A 21,156-nucleotide genomic window follows, 5' to 3' on the forward strand; every position below is an offset into this window, starting at 1 on the left:
AGGCCAAGGCTTTTACCTGCTGCACCACAGCACTGGCCCCGAAGTTCTCCTTTAATTTATTGATCCATGCTCCCCATGGGTTCTTACTTTACTCAGTGCTATTGTTACTACTATTAATTTTGATCCTCAGATTATCCCACATTTGGCTGTTCAGACTGACTTTTCTTGAGACATATTTTCATTATTGTTTCTTTACAAAATATTTTAGTTCTTTATTTTCATTTGAAAGCTCTACACATACACATACACATACAAATACCCGCACCTGGTCCATAGGTTAAGTTTACTCTCTAAATGCTCACAACTGCCAGGGCTTGGTCAGGCCAAAGCCAGCAGCCTTGAACTCAGCCTGGGCCAATCCTATTCATTGTGTCAAACACCCACTCCTTTCCATTGTTCTTTGAGCATTTTCCTTAGATTCTGGTACAAGATAATCTGTATCTGTTTTGTCCTGTTGGTGTCTCTGAGTGGAATCAGCTATTTTCCCAAGAAGTCACAGTTTTTTTAGTGAAGAATGGCAAGCAGATACTTCAAAAAGTTCACGTAAATACGGAATTTAAAGATGTTTATTTTGGTGCAGTTTTTAAAAAATCTGTGCAGTTATGAAAGCTGTGCATTTTCCATGAACTTTTGGAAGAGCAGTTGCATTTAGATATAAAGGTCTGAGTGCTATTTTTGCTCATTGTTACCGGGTTGTCACTGCTTCTAAGGCTTTTACCCTTTAATAGTTAAGAAATAAGGGTCTGGTGGTATAGCTTACCTAGTAAAACTGCCGCCTAAAGTGCCATCATCCCATATCGACGCTGGTTTGAGTCCTGGCTGCTCTGCTTCCCATCCAGTTCTCTGCTATGGCCCGGGAAAGCAGTAGAAGATGGCCCAAGTCCTTGGGCCCCTGCACCCTCATAGGAGACCTGGTAGAAGCTCCTGGCTCCTGGCTTGGGATTGGCCAAGCTCTGGCCATTGTGGCCATCTGGGGAATGAACCAGAGGATGGAAGACCTGTCTGTCTCTCACTGCTTCTGCCTCTCTGTAAGTCTGCCTTTCAAATAAATAAATAAATAAATATTTTTAAAAAAATAAGCAAACATGTACACATGTGTATTTATAGCTATACAGAGAAAAAATACTAATGACTTCTCTGTATTAATCTTGTATCCTGTTGCCTTGCTAGGTCATTTATTCTGATGTTTGTTTTAAAGATTTTGTAGAGTAATATTTATTTCTTTGTATGCATTTGAAGGACGGAAAGAGAAGGATGTTATTTTCCATATGTTGGTTCACTCCCTAAATGACCACACAATTAGGGCTACGTCAGACAGAAGCCAGGGACCTGGAACTCAATTTGAGTCACCCACATGGGTGTCAGGGACCTAAGTACCTATGCCATCACCTGCTGCCTCCCAAGGGTACATATTAGCAAGAAGCTAGAATCAGAAACAGCCAGGACTCAAACCAAGGCATTCTGATATACGATGTAGGTGTCCTAAGTGGTGTGCTATGATGCCTTGCCCTTTTGCAATATTTAACAGAAGTTGTAGAGAATCATCCTTTTCTTGCTACTTTATTTTAGGGGCAAATCGTTCAATACTTTTTCACTATCTATGGGATTTAAGTTTTCCTAATTATCTGTTAATAGAATGAAGGAATCTTCTGTTTCTAATTTGCTGAGAGTTTTTAATCATGAAATTGGATTTTATCATGCTTTTTATAGGTTTATTCAGTTGATCATAGGATTCTTCTCCTTTTCTCTGCTTGTATGATTAATACATTGGTTCATTTTTAAAGGTTGTGAAACTAAACTTTTATTCTTCGGATAAACTGTACTTGGTCATAATGTATTGTACTTTTTGTATATGCTTGATTTTATTTACTGGTGTTTTGTTAAAGTGTATTTGTTCATGAAAGTTATTGACCAGTAATTGTCATAATCTTGCCTGGCTCAAACAATGGAAATTTATTTTCCCATGGTTCTGGATGTTTGAAAGTCTAAGGTCCAGGTATCAGTAAGGTTGGTTTCTGGGAGACCTGTTATTGGCCCTCAGTGTCTTCTGTGTCCCCATATGGTCTTTATCTGTTGAGTGCCTGGTAGGGTGGTGGGAGATCTTTAGTGTCTTTGCTTTTTTTTATAACACCAGTCCTGTGGGATCCCTCCATCATGATATTTAACTTTAATGGTATGTTTAAAGTCTTTATTATCTCCAAATACAGTAATGTAGAGGTCAGGGCTTTAACATGAATTTGGGGTTGGGGGAGCAGTTCAGTTCATTACAGTAATTTTTCTTTTTCAGGAATGCCTTTATGAATGAAAAACATATTTTAAAATCAGATTTTGGGATTAGAATTTTGCTGGCCTCATAATACAATTAAAGAAGTGCCCCCCCCCTTCCTGTTTTTTTTTTTTTTTTCTAAAGATTTATTTTATTTATTTGAAAGACAGAGTTACTGAGAGATGTAGAGACACATAGGAGAGGTCTTCCATTTGCTGGTTCACTCCTCAAATGGTTGCAATGTCCAGAGATGAGCCAATCAGAAGCCAGGAGCTTCTTCTGTGTCTCCTGCGTCGGTGCAGGGGCCCAAGGACTTGGACCATCCTCCTCTGCTTTCCCAGATGCATTAGCAGGAAGCTGGATTGGAAGTACAGCAGCTGGGACTTGAACTGGTGCTCATATGGGATGCGGGCACTGTAGGCTGGGGCTTTAACCTGCTGTGACACAGTGCTGGTCCCCTTCCATAAGGGAAATAAATTTATGTATGATTCCTATAAATTTACAAGATTCCCTCTGGCCTGGAGATTTCTTTATGAAAAGGTTTTTGATAGCATAATAGAAATAGAAATAGAAATAGAAATATTATTATAATATTTATAATTGATAATATTTATAATTCTATTCTTTAGTAGAAAGAGGGCTATGCAGATTTTTTATTTTGGCTTGTGTCAATTTTAGTGTTTGCATTTTCCAAGGAACTAAACCATTTCATCCAAATTAGCAACTCTTGTTCACATAAATTTTTTCATAATATTTTCTTTTTAACACTGCAATGTCTTTAGGATCTTTCATCCTTGACATTAGTAATTTGTGGTCACCATCTTTTTGTTGATAGTCTAGCTAGGAGTTTACCACTTGCTGATCATTTTTTTTGAAGAACTAACATGATTTTGTTTACTTTCTCTGTTGCTTAAAAATTTTTTTTCTTATTTTATTGATTCTACTTTTATTATTTCTTTTTTCCCCTACATATTCTGGTTTTATTTCACCCCTTTTGTAGTGTCTTCATTCTTTAATAAAAGATTTATTTATTTATTTGAAAGGCAGCGTTGGAGAGACAGACAGATCTTCCATCTGCTCTTTCACTCCCCAAATGGCTGGGATAGCCAGGGCTGGGCCAAAGCCAGTTGCCAGGAACTTCATCCTGGTCTCCCACATGAATGGCAGGGGCCAGGTACTTGCAATATCTTCTGCTGGCTTCCCCAGGCACATTATCAGGAAGCTGGATTGGAAGTGGTGTAGCTGGGACTCAAACTGACACTCCTATATGAGGTGCCTGCATCACAACTGTGGCTTAGCACTCAGTGCCATAACAGTGGTCCCTCTGTATGATTTTAATCTTTCAAAATTTACTGGGGCTCATTTTATGACCCATCATTTGTTCTGCTATGCTGAACGTAATACTTGAACAGAATATGTATTCTGAAGTTGTTTAATGGAGCCTGTGTAAATATAAGGTTAAGTTGGCTAATGAAGTTTGTATGCTCTGGGTCTTTATGGATATTTTAATCTCATTCTGTCAATTACTGGTGAAGAAGTATTAGATTCTCCATTTTTTCTCATGGAAATGTGTATTTCTCTATTTATTGTCGCCGAATGAGCTTCACCTGTGGGATATTCATTTATGGTTATAATTCTTCCTGATGAGCTGATCCTTTTATCACTATGAAATATTCTTTAATACTCTTGGTTTGAAATCCTTTTTCAGTGTAATATTAATATAGCTACTCCAGATTTCTGTGCTTACAATTTGTATGGTATTTTTAATTCATTTATATATATAGACTATATGTTTATTTTTAAAGTATTTCTTATGGACTGCACGTAGTTTGATCTTGGATTTTTATTTTTCTGAGAACTTTTGCTTTTTTTGGGGGAGTGATTTAGTCCATTAACATACAATGTAATTATTGGAATTAGGCCTGCATTTTATTACTTTTTTGGTTTGTTCCTTCTATATTTTGTATCTTTCATTTTTTCACGTACTACCTTTCTTTGGTTTACTTAAATGTTAAAAAATTTTTGTTTTAATATGTCTACTCACTGTTTAATTATATTTTGTGACATTTTTAATGGTTCTAAAGACTATAATATACATCCTTAACTGTTAAGTCTACTGAGAATTAGTACTGTAACATTTCTCATTAAATTCTGGAATGTAAACCATGGAAGCACATTTACTCCCTATTTGGCCCCTTTCTTCATAAGTTCTATGTTTTATGTGAGTGTGCATTATAAATCCCACAGGACAACTTCATGCTGTCGTATATTTTAAAGAAATCCAGAAGAACAATTGTTTATCCAGATATTTATTTTTGATACTTGCTTGTTTTTGATATTTTTCTTGTCTTAATGAAGATTAAAATTTTAATATAGCATGATTTTCCTTTAGCCTGAAGTACTTTTTTTAAAAAAGATTTTTATTTATTTATTTGAGAGGTAGAATTACAGACAGAGAGAAGGAGAAACAGAGAGAAAAGTCTTTCATCCACTGGCTCACTCCCCAAATGGCCACAACAGCTGGAGCTGCGCCGATCTGAAGCCAGGAGCCAGGAGCTTCTTCCAGATCTCACACAAGGGTGCTGGGGCCCAAGCACTTGGGGCATCTTCCACTGCCTTCCCAGGCCATAGCAGAAAGCTGGATTGGAAGAGGAGCAGTCGGGACTCGAACCAGCACCCGTATGGGATGCCGGTGATGCAGGTGGAAACTTAGCCCACTGTGCCACAGCTCTGGCCCCAGAAGTACTTTGGTTAGTAGTTCTTGTAGTAAAGTCCTGCTGCTTATAAATTCTTTTAGTTTTCTTTATCTGAAATATCTTTATTTTCTCTTTGACTTTGATGGTCGTTTTAAGAGTCTTTTTTGTCTTTGGCCTCCATTTTTTCTTAGGAGAAGTCAGTGGTTTTTATTTGTGTGTGATGTGTCTCTGTGTCAAGGTACTGGGTTTCTTTTAGATTTTTTTTCTTCTGAGAGTGATGAGTCTAGGTGGGGTTCCTTACTATTTTAATTGTATGGTGGCTGAGCTTTTTGTATATATAAGTTATTGGGTTTATGAGATTTGTGGTCATTATTTCTTCAAAAAAATTTTTTTTATCTCTTCACTTTATCTTGTCATCCTGGGACACAATATGTTTGACCTTTTGTTTTGGTTCCACAAGGCTCTTGAAGCCTGACATTGTTTGCTCTGTTCTTCTGAATGGAAAGTTTCTAAATGATCTATCCTCAGGTTCATCCAAGTGACGACTAGTTAATTAGAACAATTGCCAAATACTCTTTTCCTGTTCTAGAATTTTCATTTGGCCCTTTTATGCTTTCTGTTTCTCTGTAAGCATATTTTTTATTCATTGATCATAATTTTAATAGTTCTTAAAGATCCTTATCAATATTTTCTTTCGTTTTCTTGTTTTTGTTATGTCAAGTAACTTTAGATGTATTTCTTACGTTATAAATGTAGTGGATTCCAACTATTCTGTTTTATATGTATGTTCAGAAAGGGCTGCTATCTTTTTGTTAGCAGGCAACTAATTTGGTTGTATCCATATTGCAGACTCTGAATTAGGAGATAGTTCATCTGTTAATCCAGTTCTTTTTTTATCATCAGCTGGAGTCTGTCTGCATATGTGCAGTTCATTGGTTAGTTGGTTTGCCACAGGTTTGGAGAGTTACACAGATTTATGACTTTTCGATCTGACCTTTTCTGGTATTTTCCCCTTACTTTCCAGGTGTGGTAGTTGCCTTGAGTATTTTCTCTGGTTCTCTGGAAAACAAAAACTGTGGCTTTCTGTTGGAAGTTTTGTTTACTTTGTGATGCCACTGCTTGTGTCCTACCCTCACACTGTCTGCAGTATGTTTAGAAAATTGCCCATTTCATCCTGTTGCCCCAAGTGTGTATTGTTCTTCAGAATCTGCCTGCTTTGGTTCGTGTTTCCGTGTCTTCAGGTAATTGTTTGTATTTTGTTGAGTTTTATGATTGTTTTATGAAGAAAGATTGATCAGGTACAAGCTTATTGTACTGTATTAGACCTGGAACTCCTCATCCTAGCTTTTAATTTAATTTTTATGTGTAGTTTCACTGATTTTTATTTATTTAATGATTCATTTATGATAACTTTTGATATTCAGATTTGGCCAGGGTACCCCTTCTGAAGGCGTGCTTTTGTATATCTCTTCTTTCCCTTTTCCTTTCCTTCCTGTGCCTCTTACAGTAACTTTTTATTCATTTTCAGGATTTCCTTTAAAAAAGTCTATATATCCTTTTTTGATTTTTTTCTTAAAAACTGGCATACCATATATTTATCCTGTTCTGTAGCTTGTTTTTATTTATATAACAGTATATATTGGAGAATACTCCATTTGGGTGCATAGAAATCTTCATTTTTATAACTCTGTAATATCCATTGTCTTTATGTAGAAGAGTTTATTTAGCAAGATCTTGCGAGGGCATTTCTATACTTTTTATTCCAAACAATGTCTAAAGGAATACCATTCTGTATATGTTATATTGTATTTGTGGAAAATGTATCATTAGGATGATGTCAGGGTTAGGAGCTTGTTGGGTCCCAGTCTCAATTAGTTCTGTTCTGTAGAAATGCAATGGGAGCCAAATAGGACTACTAGAAATTTTAAATCACACTTCAAAAATTTTAAAATTTTAATGAACTAATTAATAATTATGTAGCCAAACATAACTTAAAGCATCATTTCTATTTTTTATAGAAAACTTTTATTTAATAAATACAAATTTCATAGGTACAAATTTTGGATTATAGCGGTTCTTCCTCCCCAATACCAACCAAACTTTCCCACCTCCTACTCCCTCTCCCATCCCATCCCATCCTTCATTAAGATTCATTTTCAATTATCTTTATATACAGAAGATCAGCTCTATACTACGTAAAGATTTCAACAGTTAAAACATTTCTAATAGTCAACATGAATATTATCATTAGCATGTAATTGGTATAAAATTATTAGTGAGTTTTTTTTAAGTAGGAAAAAAATTTTGAAGTACATCTTCAAAGTCTGGTGTATTATCCTTATAATGTATTTATATTTGGATAGACTGCAATTCAATCATGCAGTAGTGCATAGTAGGCATATATTTTATCACAGGTTGTTTTTTGCCCTCGATTGTGTATTCTTTTAAATCTTTTTTTTTTTTAGATTTATTTTATTTATTTGAAAGAGTTACAAAGAGAGGTAGAGAGAGAGAGAGGTCTTCCCTCCTCTGGTTCACTCTCCAGATGGCTGCAACGGCTAGAGCTGCGCTGATCCAAAGATAGAAGCCAGGAGCTTCCTCCAGGTCTCCCATGTGGGTGCAGGGGCCCAAGGACTTGGGCCATCTTCTGCTGCTTTCCTGGCCATAGCAGAGAGCTGGATTGGAAGAGGAACAGTCAGGATTAGAACTGGCACCCATATGGGATGCCGGCACTTCAGGCCAGGGCTTTTAACCCGCTGTGCCACAGCGCCAGCCCCTTTTTTAAAATGTTGAAGACTTCCCAAAAATTGTATTTGTTTTTGGATTTACCATCTAAAAATGCTATCTTTTGCTTTACCTTTTCATTTTGAGTCACTGCTAGACTTTCCTCATTCCCAGGTTATAACTGAATTCATTCATGTTTTTGTCTAAGATATACCTGGTTTAAAAATTTTTTTTTTTTTTGACAGGCAGAGTGGACAGTGAGAGAGAGAGACAGAGAGAAATGTCTTCCTTTTTCCGTTGGTTCACCCCCAGAATGGCCGCTGTGGCTGGTGTGCTGTGGCCGGCGCACTGCGCTGATCCAAAGCCAGGAGTCAGGTGCTTCTCTTGGTCTCCCATGCAGGTGCAGGGCCCAAGGACTTGGGCCATCCTCCACTGCCCTCCCGGGCCACAGCAGAGAGCTGGACTGGAAGAGGAGCTACTGAGACAGAATCCGGCACCCTAACCGGGACTAGAACCTGGAGTGCCGGCGCCGCAGGCGGAGGATTAGCCTAGTGAGCCGCAGCGCCGGTCCCTGGTTTTATTTTTTATATTTTTCTCTCTGATTCATTCAGAATTAATTAATTAATTTATTTATTTATTTTTGGTGTGTTTTGGTCTGTGTGTTCCATTTCGTTTAAAAGTAGATTCTTGTTTTTCAAAAGGAGGAACTTTTTGTGTTGTAGTTTTTTTTTTTTTGTATTTACTTGTATTACATTGTGATTCCTACTCTATTCAATTAACTGAGGTTTATGCTATGTGATCAATTTTTTAAAAATATTTATTTATTTTATTTGAAAGTTAGAGTTACACAGAGAGAAGGAGAGGCAGAGAGAGAGAGAGAGAGGGGTCTTCCATCCGCTGGTTCATCCACTGGCCGGAGCTGCGCCAATCTGAAGTCAGGAGCCAGGAGCTTCTTCTGGGTCTCCCATGCGAGTGCAGGGGCCCAGGGACCATCTTTTGCTGCTTTCCCAAGCCATAGCTGAGAGCTGGATCTGCAGTGGAGCAGCCGGGACTTGAACCGGCGCCCATATGGGATGCTGGGACTGCAGGTGGGGGCTTTACCCACTGTGCCACAGCGCCAGCCCCAGTGATCAATTTTTGTGACTAGTCCAAGTCCACTTGAAGTGAGGTTATTGTCTATCAGAATACATAATGAATACATTGTAATAAGATTACCTTATTGATTACATTTCCTGGATTTTCTGTTAGGTTACCCTTATCATTTTCTTTCTGCATCTACTATAGATTTTTGTTTTATAGAGCTTGAGAGTGTGCTGTTTGGTGAATAGAAGACATTCCTAACTCATCTTCTCCTTGTTAATTTGGCCTTTTGCATAAAAATGTCTCCTTTTTCCCGTTAGGCGCTTTTTGCCCTGAATTTTACCCTATCAGTTTAAGATCACAACTTGTGCTTTATTTTTTATTGTATTTTCTGTTATACCTTTGCTTATCTCTTTTTCCTTTTGATGTTTCTTTGTGTTAGGCATGTGTCTTTGTATACACCATACAGCTGGGTTTTACTTCTTGAGCCATTCTGAAAATCTTTCTTATTTTGGCAATTCATTCTTAATTAACTAATTAATTAAATTTTTTTATTTGAATGATAGAGAACTTCCCTCCACTGCATTACACCTCAAATGCTCACAAGAGTGGGAGTTGGGCTAGATCAAAGCCAGGAGCTAGAATCTCAAACCAGGTGTCACATGGGAGGTACTCTGATATAGTGTGTGGGTATCCCAAGTGCTATTTTTTTTTAAAAATTTATTTTATTTATTTGAAAGGCAGAGTTACAGAGAGAGAGAGGGAGAGACACAGAGAGATATCAAGATCTTCTATCTGCTGGCTTTCTCCCCAGATGGCTGCAATGACTGGACCTGGGCCAGACTAAAGCCAGGAGCCTGAATTAGATCTGGGTCTCCCATGGGGGTGGCAGGGGCCCAAGTACTTTTGGATATCTTCTGCTGCTTTCCCAGGCACCTTAGCGGGGAGCTGGGTGGGAAGCAGAGAAGCCAGGAACTGAATGGGTGCTGATGTGGTATGCTGGCATTGCAGGCAGTGTTTTATATCGCCGACCTCCCACGTGGTGTCTTAAGGGCTGCTTCTACCATGCACCCCTATTAAATATAATGTGTGTAAGGTGGTATGTGAGAGGCCACTAAGGGATATCGAGATTAGGAGACACAGACTCTCCTCTTGGGGTGTGTACAGTCTTGTGGGTATGGGGTGAGAAAATAGCCAATTGTAATGTATGACAAGTTGAAAAAGATTTAAAAATTCAAAGTATGTCCCATGGAAACTTTGAAGGGGTGATGATTTTAGAACTGATGCAAATTTTGGCATTTTGCCTTCTTGTTTCAGACTAACTGAAAGGCTAATGACTATAAAAGGATCTTGACTTTAATAGATGATTGATAGAGTTTTCCTTTTTGGCTTTATGGAAATCTTATTTTTATTTTAGGTGATTTTACAAAGCTTATCAGCACAGATTTATGAATGAAGAGTGACAGAAATCACTAAATTGTTTTAGTGATTTTTGTTGTATGGGGCAAGCCTGAGGAGCAGGAAGGAGAAAGGGAATTCATTTTGTAATGTGAAACATAGCTTATACATTTAAGACAGACTTACCTAAGCTGGTGTGAATTAATAGTAAATGCTCCCTATGCTTGGTAAGAAACTAGACAAAAGTTATTAGGGTAAAGTTGATTCAGTACTGGTTTATGTTAGCAATGTAGAGCTCAAGAAAGAAGGGAGAGTAGTTAGTGCCCAACTTTATTTTGCTATAGTTGTTTATTTTCCTATCGAAAAATTATAGGAAATATTTGTTTACCAAAGAATGAGTTTCACAATCTTAAAATGATGAATTCATTTTTGTTGAAGTAGTGTAGAAATCACTTTTGATTATTTATTCCTAAAATTCATTTTAGTTTGTTTAGTTTTAGTTAATACAAACTTTTCTTTTGCATTATTATCATTTGCTTTACTTAATTTTCTTTGCTAGTATGGAAAGAATGCAGTTTCCCTTTATATACCAGAGTGACTGGAGTATTAATCCTTCAAGAAAGGGAGAATGAAAGGAAGACAGCATTATCAGTATGCTCTTCTCCTTTGAGGCTTACTGTCTTTCTCCTGTGTTTTTTTCTCTTAGCGTTGGCCCATTGCTAGAACACAGAGGTTCTACCCTTACTGCTTTTTTTTATTTAAGTCAGAAACAGGCAGACCTGTACTATATTTAGGCTGATAAATTTTCTGGTAGTAAAACTACTCAGAGAGAGCAGTCTCCACACCTACCTTACCCCACTTCAATCTGGTATTCTCATTGATGTAATATTTGAAGCACCCTGTGTTTTGAAGTTCAGCTTTTGGTGTAACTGTAGCTAATCTTACAAGACCCTGTGCTGTTCAGCGTCATACTTAGCTTTTACTATATAGCCTTCACTTTGTTAATAACCTTTTATTATCAGCACAGTACTTTTTTTCAATTTTTTCTTAAATAGGACCTATTTCACCCTGCAGTTTTTTTTTTTGTCATCTGTTAAATCTGTATTGTTTTTCCATAAGTTTAGTTTTTTTTCTTGATTGTGTGATATGGTTTCATTTTTTAGAACAAGGAATTTTATTTGTTTGAAGATGAGGATCAATAAGCCATTTGTAATTTTTCTTTCCCTGCCCAGGGTGTATTCAGCTTAGCTCACAGTCTTCTTTCCTCCTAACAGTTGAGGTCAAAATTAATGACTCTTCAACACGGATTGAAAATAAACCTGTGATTCTTAACCTCTAATTTTTTTTGCACTTCTTTGTTTTAAAATTCTTTAAAGATTAAGATATTTATTTTGTTCTATTATGTTTTTCCTGAAGGCTTCTACATATTACTTTACTTCCTTTACTATGTTTACATTTAGTTTGTCTGCAGATCTTATGATACTTGACCTGTGTTCCAGTGATAATAATGATAAGCAAGGATAACATTTCCTCTGAAATTTTTTAGTCACCCTCTCCTATTTGTGATTGGAGATATGTGAAAGCATATGAGAAATCTTCGTATGTTTTTTAAATCAGTTTTTCCTTATATTGGCTTTTTATTATTGCTGATTAATGGATATTGTTTATTCTTTGCACCCTGCTGATATTTAGCTATTTTACTTTCATGGTTAATTTTCTTTTCTACCACATTTGATGCATTCATTATATGTTTTTAGTTTCTAATGTGGTAATATTTCTGTTTTCACGTGAGTCTTGTTGAATCCATTATTTATGCTTCTTTGCTTCAGTGTAACTTACTAGTATGTGAATGATGTTAATTGAATATATCTAATCTTTTAGAAAATTTCAGCATTCATTGTTGTCACAGAGTTAATTTAGCTCATAGTTCCCCTTTAAAATAAATAAAACAGTGTTTGCAGCCAAGATGGACTAACAGAAACTTGTACCCTTCCACTTGAAACAGCTAAAGAGCTGGGTGAAATAATGAAGTAGTGGTTCTTAAGACATTTGCTATTCATCAACAACAGACACTGATTCCTGAGGCAGAATAAGGGGAGTCCCGTGATGGCTTTAGCTACTGACTGGATAGTTTTTAGGCATGGAGCAGAGCAGTAGAACCCAGGAGGAGCTGAAAACCTTGAAGAGAAGGAGCTGGAGTTGGGGGCAGTCAGAGTTCACAGGGTGGAATACCAGAGAGGAGAGAGCTTCACAGGTCTGTAGAGATCCTTTTCAGGAACTGAGCACCTGCCAGTAGGTGCCTGGGAGGAAGCTGCTGGAGACCAGAAAGAATCTCTCCTGGAGTATTAAGGGAACAGTGCACTGTGTAATACTCAGAGCTCACACACGGGGCCAGGAGTAGAAAGCCCAAATCCACCAGAGTAGAAAACTTTATAATTTACCTTCAACATTCTAGTTTTCATCCTTACATGCTCAATTTGGGTCTTTTTTTTCCTGTGTCTTAATGTAAACTTTTCTCTGATTTCTAGGACATTTGGAGCACATGTGTAACATTTCTTAATGTTATACTCTCCTAATTTTGTCAACTGTGTCATTTTTGGGTTGGTTTCGATTGACTGAAATTTCCCTCATGGCTCAATTTTCTTGCCTTAAAATTTTGTTTTATTTGTTTGATAATGGACTGAGACTTACAGGCATGTAAAAGAAGGCATTGTAAATTTTACTTTGTTGAGTGCTGGATATGTTTTGTATTCTTGAACTTTATTTCTGGGTTGTATTTACATTACTTGGAAAACACTTTTTTCCCCTCCTTTTAGATGTTGCTTTTAATCTTTTTTTTTTTTTTTTAAGATTTATTTATTCATTTGAAAATCAGGGTTACACAGAAAGGGGAGAGGGAGAGAGGGGTCGGTCTTCCATCCGCTGGTTCACTCACCAGTTGGCCACTCGGCCAGAGCTGTGCCGATCTGAAGCCAGGAGCTTCCTCCAGGTCTCCCATGCAGTTGCAGCCTTGGGCCATCTTCCACTGCTTTCCCAGGCCACAGCAGAGAGCTGATGGGAAGTGGAGCAGCCAGCACCATATGGGATGCTGGTGCTTCAGGCCAGGGCATTAACCCGCTGTGCCACAGCACCGGCCCCTGCTTTTAATCTTTAAATGGAACTGTTTAATATAAGCTTAATTTTGTCCCACTGCTGAGGCAAAACCCTTCTGAATATTTTACCAGATGCCCCATGAATTACAAGGTTTCCATTTTGGCTGGTGGTTAGCTAAGGTGAGGATTAGATTGTTTCTTCATGACTTGTTTTTAAGCTCTGTTGGGTTCATTATAGGGTAGTCTTTATTTTAGCACTAATTCAGCCCGGCAAGCATCTCTACTTATTGCCCAGAATGTAAATGAGGCCTGTTTACTGTGGCTAGATGGAACTCAACTGTCTCCCAGGTCCCTGTCAGCTGTGAGTCGTGTTTTGCTCCTGCCAGTTGTGTTTTGCCTGACTTCATGGAATGCCATCCTAAGGGGTGTGTAGTTTAGTCATAAGTTTTGTAGTTGTTTACTGTCTGAGGGTAAATCTGGTACCAGTTATTCCATCATGGCTGAAAGAATAAATCCCACACTATCAGATTATTTTGGGGATTTGGCAAAGATTTTTGGGTGAAGTTGCAGCAGGGAATCATAATGACCTTTGTTGATTTTAGATTTAATGGCTATTTAGGAATTGTGTATTTATGAACTTTGGGAGTAGGTTTCCTCTTCAGATAGGTCTACAAGGTGATAAAAGGTAAATAATAAAACATAATTCAAATGAGCTTATTATTTTGGGCTTAGAATAATTTATTGAATGTTCCTATATGCTGTTATGTGTCGGGGCAGGTATTTTGACTTAGAATTTAAAATGAAAATAGTTGGATTACCTTTGTGGTGGAAGAGGTTAAGTTGGTGATGGTGCTTCAGTATTCAAATTGCCTAAACTTAGTTTCATTAGACTCAGATGTCATTGGAAAAAACTTTTTTACAACTATGAATAACGTCAGTCTGACTAATCTTACATTGTAACACAACAGTAAAGTAACTGGCAGAAAGACATAGTTGTATAGAATAGATTGTTTCTTTGTATCATTCTTGAGTTTTTGTACTCAGTGACTTGTACATGTATAGGCAGTGAACATTTGATAGGCGAGTCTGTATTAAGACCATTCTACTTGTCAGTGAATCGCATTGATTGCTTACTGTTTGTCAAATGCGATGTTAGATGGTGGAAAGGCAGTGGCGAAAGCAGTAGGAGACAGGGTCCCTGCTCAGAATACTACCTGAAGTGGCACACATAGAGTGCAACAGATATTCTATCAAAGATTGGTGAAGTACAGAACGTATATCAGCTTTCACACGGGGAAATACAGAGATACTGAATTTTTAAAAAGTTAGTAGATATATGTTTGTGGACAAAGAGGATAAGGGAGAAAAAGTCCCTGTTGTAAAATGGAATGGTGACATTGATGGTTGATAGCTGAGAATCACGAAATTGTTCTATGGAAAGCAAGCATTAAGTTAGAGTAGAAGTTTGTGTAGAAGATAGTTGGAAGCTAGATTTTAGAGGTGTTTAGGGTATAGGGGATATAGAAGATTTGAGCCTCATTCTGAAAAGAAAGAGATTTCTGACTGCCTTGTATGTGAAAAGGTAGGTAAAATTCAAGAATTTTGTGTCCACAAGCCAAGTTTTATGGGTGCTGATTTATTTTAAGATGACCTATGAAGCAAATTATAACACTGAATGTTGCTGAGTTTAGGTATAATTTGCAAAACAAAAACTCATTCCTTTATTTTAAAAAGTACTGCTTGCAGAATAAACAGATGACCCAAAATAAGTGAATTTGCATGTTATAACTGACTACCTAAAGAAAAATAAGAGATTTAAGAGAAAGTATAACAATTCTAATTGAAATATGAGTAGTGCTGAATTTTGTCTATTTTTCTTTTGTTTCAGGTTGCTGCTTTTGCCAAGAGGGCATCTATAACCTTGCTGGTGTTTTCATTCAAGATAGAGTGTTTTATTGCCTTTATTGATCAACTGAACAAATTTCGGTTAGTACATTTTGTGGACAACACCTCTGTGTTACAGTATATGTTAATATTTTGAGAAGTGGATGATTTTGTGTCAGTAAGTAGAAAGGACAAGTCAGTCTAAATTCCTACTGAATTTTAGTTTAGAAAACTTTCTGACTTTCTAGTATGTATGTATTGCATCAGCTGAAAAATATTTTACCTCCTTTTCAGTGTTTTGTACTTCAAATTATGGGGTTGGGACAAGTTGTGGCTGAATGTGATACATTGGATGTGTGGCATACTATGTGCTGAAGAGAAATGCTCTTTCTTAAAATTTCTGACATTTTTAGTAGCTGGCTTTTAAAAAGGCATCATTCTTGTCTAGATTTTAGTCACACATTAGCATTTTTATTTATTTTTAGTGTTCAGTCTGAGTTTTGACACATGCATGTTCATCACCATAATTAAAACAGTTCTATCACCTTACAGATTCACTCATGTTGCCCCTTTGTAGTTAACCTCTCTTTTTACCTGAATTTCTAGGTTGGATTTTTGGCTGAATAGTTTAGCTTTTCCAGTATGTCATTTAGACGGAGTCATCAAGAGGGATACACCTTTTTAAGCCTGACTCATTTCATTTAGCATAATGCATTGGAAGTTTACCCATGTGCCTGCTGTGTTGGTAGTTTGTTCTTTTTTATTCTTAAGTAATTCTCTACAGTTTGGATATACAACAGTTAGCTTGTCCATTCATCGGTTGATGGACATTTGGGCTCTTTTTTTTTTTTTTTTAAAGATTTATTTAGGGTCTGGTGTTGTGGCCCTATATAGGTTGGGCTGCTGATTATAATGCTGGTATCACATATCTGAGTGCCAGCTGGTGTCCTTACTGCTCCACTTCTGATCCAGCTTCCTGGTAATGTTCTTGAGCAGATGATGGCAAACGTGCTTGGGCCCTGGCCACTTATGTGGAGACCCAGATAGAATTCTTGGCTTTTGCTTGGCCCGGACCTGGCAGTTGTGGTCATCTGGGGAGTGAACCAGTAGATGGACGATGTTTGTCCCTTCCTATCTGTTGCTCTACTTCTAAATAAGTCAATAAGTAAATCTTAAAAAAAATTCCTGCTAAAGTGAAATGAACACTATGAGAAACGGTGACTTGATCAGCCCTCACCCTGACTGTTGATGAGCAACTTAATATGTTATCCCTCTTAGTATTTTTTTTTTGTTTGTTCTACTTAATACTTTTGGTGGAATACTGTAATCAATACACAATTATTCTTAAGTGCTGAAACTTAACTGAAAAGTGATCGCTGTTAAATATAAGAGTGGGAATAAGAGAGGGAAGAGATGTGCAATTCGGGACATGCTCAAGCTGACTTACCTCAAACGGTAGAGTTAGAAACATACCAGGGGATTCCAATTCAATCCCATCAAGGTGGCATGTACCAATGCCATCTCACTAGTCCCAGTGATCAATTTCTGTTCACAATTGATCGTAATGATAGGACTAAGAACCAAAGGGATCACATAAACAAAACTAGTGTCTGCAAATACTAGCTGATAGAATAAAAAAGGGAGAGAACCATCCAACATGGGAAGTGAGATACACAGCAGACCCATAGGATGGCAGATGTCCTAAACAGCACTCTGGCCTCAGAATCAGCCCTTAAGGCATGCGGATCTGGCTGAAAAGCCCATGAGAGTATTTCAGGCATGGAAAGCCAAGGCACTCTGGGGGAAAAAAAAAAAAAAAACCTAAATGAAAGATCTCCGCGAGTGACATCCCAGTGGAAAGAACGGGTCATCAAAGAAGGAGGTACCTTTCTCTGAAGGGAGGAGAGAACTTCCACTTTGACCAATGGCCTTGTCTAAATATGATCAGAGTCGGTGAACTCAGGGGTCTTCCATAGCCTTGGCAGCTCATGACAAGAGCCTAGGTTGATTACTGATGCCATAAACAAGAGTGTCAATTTGTAAAGTCAACAACAGGAGTCACTGTGCACTTATTCCTCATGTAGGATCTTTGTCCTTAGTGTGCTGTACATTGAGATTTAATGCTATAACTAGTACTCAAACAGTATTTTTCACTTTATGTTTCTGTGTGGGAGCAAACTGTTGAAATCTTTAATTAATGTATGCTAAACTGATCTTCTATATATAAAGAGAATTGAAAATGAATCTTGATGTGAATGGAAGGAGAGAGGGAGCGGGAAAGGGGAGGGTTGCGGGTGGGAGGGACGTTATGGGGGGGAAGCCATTGTAATCCATAAGCTGTACTTTGGAAATTTATATTCATTAAATAAAAGTTAAAAAAATTCATATAAATTAAAGGTTTTATTTATTTTTTTAACTTTTATTTAGTAAATATAAATTTCCAAAGTACAGTTTATGGTTTACAATGGCTTCCCTCCCCCATAACTTCCCTCCCACTCGCACCCCTCCCATCTCCCGCTCCCTCTCTCATTCCATTCACATCAAGATTCATTTTCAATTATCTTTATATACAGAAGATCGATTTAGTATATATTAAGTAAAGATTTCATCAGTTTGCACCCACACAGAACATAAAGTGTAAAATACTGTTTCAGTACTAGTTATAGCATTAATTCACATTGGACAACACATTAAGGACAGGGATCCCACATGAGGAGTAAGTACACAGTGACTCCTGTTGTTGACTTAACAATTTGACACCCTTGTTTATGGCATCAGTAATCTCCCTGGGCTCTAGTCATGAGTTGCCAAGGCTATGGAAGCCTTTTGAGTTTGCCGACTTTGATCTTATTCAGACAAGGTCATAGTCAAAGTGGAAGTTCTCTCCTCCCTTCAGAGAAAGGTACCTCCTCCTTTGAAACACAAATGAATTTCATGTTTAGACTTGGGTTCCATTCCCAAGATAAATCAATATACACAGATATGGCAAACTGGGAAAAAATATGAGATTTTAGACACCTCTGGTCCCAAGCATTTTGGATAAGGAATACTCAGCGTGTAATCATTTGTTCAATGGGCACATGTGACACAGAGTAAAAAAATAATATTCCTTTGGTGAATATCACGTTAATCACTTAAATTACCAGGCATAAATTTTTAAAATTTTGCTTATTTGAAAGACAGACAGACAGACACACACACACACACACACAGGCAGAGCTCTTTGATCTGTTGCTTCACTCCTTCAGTGCCCTCAAATAGCCAGGGCTGCATCAAGCTGTATTCTCCCATGTAGGTAACAGGGATTCAACTACTTTTTCTTAAGGTTTATTTATTTATTTGAAAGGCAGAGTAGAGAGAGAGCGAGAGTGCTTGCATCTGCTGATTCACTCCCCAGATGTCCACAACAGCTGGAGTGAGGCTGGACTCAGCCACTTGAGTCATCACCTGCCGCCCGCCACAGTGTGCATTAATAGGAAGCTAGAATCAGTGACTTGAACCCAGGCACTGTACTATGGAATGTGGTCACCTCAAGCATTGTCTTAACTACTATGCCAGATTCTCACCCCAGCATAACTTTTTAATACAACATCAAAGACTCTATAACTGAAAGCTAAATACTAGGAAAGGGATGGATACCTTGCATGTGGGACTATGGGGCAATAGATTTTATTAGCCAAAGATCATAGTGTAAGTTTTTATGGCACATACCATGTAGTTCCTTTACATATGTATGCATTTTTGAGTTCTCAGGTAGATAGTCGAGCTTCTTGAACTTTATCTATCTATCTATCTATCTATCTATCTATCTATCTATCTATCATTTTATAGATTTATTTATTCGAAAGGCAGAGTGACAGGGGGAGAGAGAGGGAGAAGGAGAGAGATCTTCCATCTGCTGGTTAATTCTCCAAGTGGCCACATAGCTGGGCCAACGCCAGCCAGGAGCCAGGAACTACATCTGGGTCTCCCACTTGGGTGGCAGGGGCCTAAATACTTGGGCCTTTATGCACTGCTTTCCCAGGTGCATTAGCAGTGAGCTGGATCAGAAGTGGAGCAGCTGAGGCTCCGACTAGAACTCTGATATGGTATGCTGGCATTGTAAGTGGCAGCTTGACGCATGTGCCACAGTGCAAACTCTGACATCATTTTAGATTTTGGCATTTTTTTTTAAAAGAACTAATTCTATAGCAAATATTATTGCTTAGTTCCATTATCATTGGACTACTTGGTGTTCATTAGAGTATGTGTATCTGAGGATTTTACAAGATTGACAGGACAAGAAATAGGGAATAAGATTTCTGAATGCTTGAGAAAATGGTATCTATTAAAACTATAAAAGCTGGTACTTCTCATAAAGTTTTTATGGGAAATAATGCCATTTTCTCTTCCTGTAAATTGGAAAATGGAGACTCAGAGAGGTGAGGTGATATGCTTTTAATCATACAGCTTGCTGGAGACACATAGTATATTGCTCTTTTCACTCATCACCCTACCTCTTCATCCTGGGATCATTACCTGAGCTCAGGATTGGGATAAAGTTAAATTGCTCCATTTAATATTGTTTATAATACTCAATTTTATTTCTTTTCCAGTTGATTTTAATGTAGGCCACTTTTTAAATTGCATGCTCTTTGTTCTTTTAAGAACTTTTCTTTTTCTTTCTCCTCCCTCCCCTCACCTCCCCCCTCCTCTCCCCTCCCCCCTCCCCTCCCTTCTCCCCTCCCCCTTTCATCTCCCCTCTCCTTTCCCCTCTCTTCCCTTCTCCCCCCCTTTCCCTTCCCCTCCGCTCTCCTCTCCCCTCCTCTTCCCTCTCCCCCTTTCCTCTCCGCTCCCCCTCCCTCCTCCCCTCCTCTCCCCTCCCCTCCCTTCTCCCCTCCCTTTTTCCCTCTCCTCTCCCTCATTGTCACATTATATTTGAATTTGTTCACTGAATTATGCAGATAATTACCTTAGAGATACTATAGGCACTAAAAAGGTGGTTTTTTTTTTTTTTTTTTTTTTTTTTAAGATTTATTTATTTGAAAGGTACAATGACAGAGAGTGAGAGACAGAAAGAGAAAAGATCTTCCATCTGCTAGTTCACTCCACATATGACAGCCTGGTCTGGGCCAGGCTGAAGCCAGGAACCAGGAACTCTCTCCAGGTCTCACACATGGGTGGCAGGTGCCCAAGCACCTGGGCCATCATCTGCTGCCTTCTCAGGTGCCTTAGCAGGAAGCTGGATTGGAATCGGTGTCGCTGAGACTGAAACCAGATATGGGATGTTGTTGCCATTGGCAGCTTAATCTGCTGCTTTACAACTTTGGCCCCAGTAATCAAATGTAGGATGTGAAAATGCTTGATTTCATTACTTTTGTGGTTTGGAACCTTCATTTTGTTAAAAAAAAATTTTTTTTTAAAGTTTATTTATTTGAAATGAGCAAGAGAGAGAAAATGAGAGAATCTAAACCCTTCTGGTTCATAGCCTCAAATAGCTGCAACAGCAGGAGCTGGGCCAGACTGAAGCCAGGAGCCAGGAGCTCCATCTAGTTCTCTCACTTGGGTGTTAGGGACCATCACGGCTGCCTCCCAGTGTGTTGTTAGCAAGAACGTTGACCAGAAGCCGAGGTGGAACTTGATCCTAGGCACTTTGATGTGGGATACCAGCCTCGAAAGTGGAGGCTTAGCCTGCTGTGCCACAGTCCTAGCTCCTAGTGCCTTCATTTTCTTTGTTGTCTATTTTGTTGGACTCATGGATATTTGAGAAATGAGAAAGATTCATTCCCATCCGAGAATGGAAATCATGTTGAACCTGCTCTTTCTTGAGCATCTGTAGTAAATTATCTGTTGCTGTGTAAATTGTTTAATTGACGTTTTTTTTTTTTTTTTGAAGAAACTTAAATAAACTATTTCTTAGAGAAGTTTTGGATTTGTAGAAAAATTGAACAGAAAGTACAAAATTTCCATTATACTTTTCTGTGTCCTGCATCCTAACTATCATCACTTAGTACTCCTATAAGTTTGTTAATCTGTT

At 38.0% G+C, this 21,156-nt stretch overlaps 1 protein-coding gene across 10 annotated transcripts in view; it reads left to right on the top strand.

Annotated features, from left to right (window-relative positions):
• Positions 1 to 21,156, top strand: part of FUT8 (fucosyltransferase 8) — a 296,071-nt gene that overhangs the window by 40,892 nt on the left and 234,023 nt on the right. For 9 of the 10 annotated variants that reach the window (XR_016226668.1, XR_016226667.1, XM_002719524.6 and 6 more), the window contains exon 2: positions 15,145 to 15,242. The exons of the other annotated variant lie outside the window; for it this stretch is intronic. The gene's annotated coding sequence lies outside the window, so the exon portion shown is untranslated. The remainder of the gene's footprint in view (positions 1 to 15,144; positions 15,243 to 21,156) is intronic. 10 annotated transcript variants of the gene reach the window in all.

This window comes from Oryctolagus cuniculus, chromosome 20 (assembly GCF_051225735.1).
Source record: "Oryctolagus cuniculus isolate XC-2025 breed Fujian yellow rabbit chromosome 20, ASM5122573v1, whole genome shotgun sequence".
In the NCBI taxonomy this organism is placed as follows: domain Eukaryota; kingdom Metazoa; phylum Chordata; class Mammalia; order Lagomorpha; family Leporidae; genus Oryctolagus; species Oryctolagus cuniculus.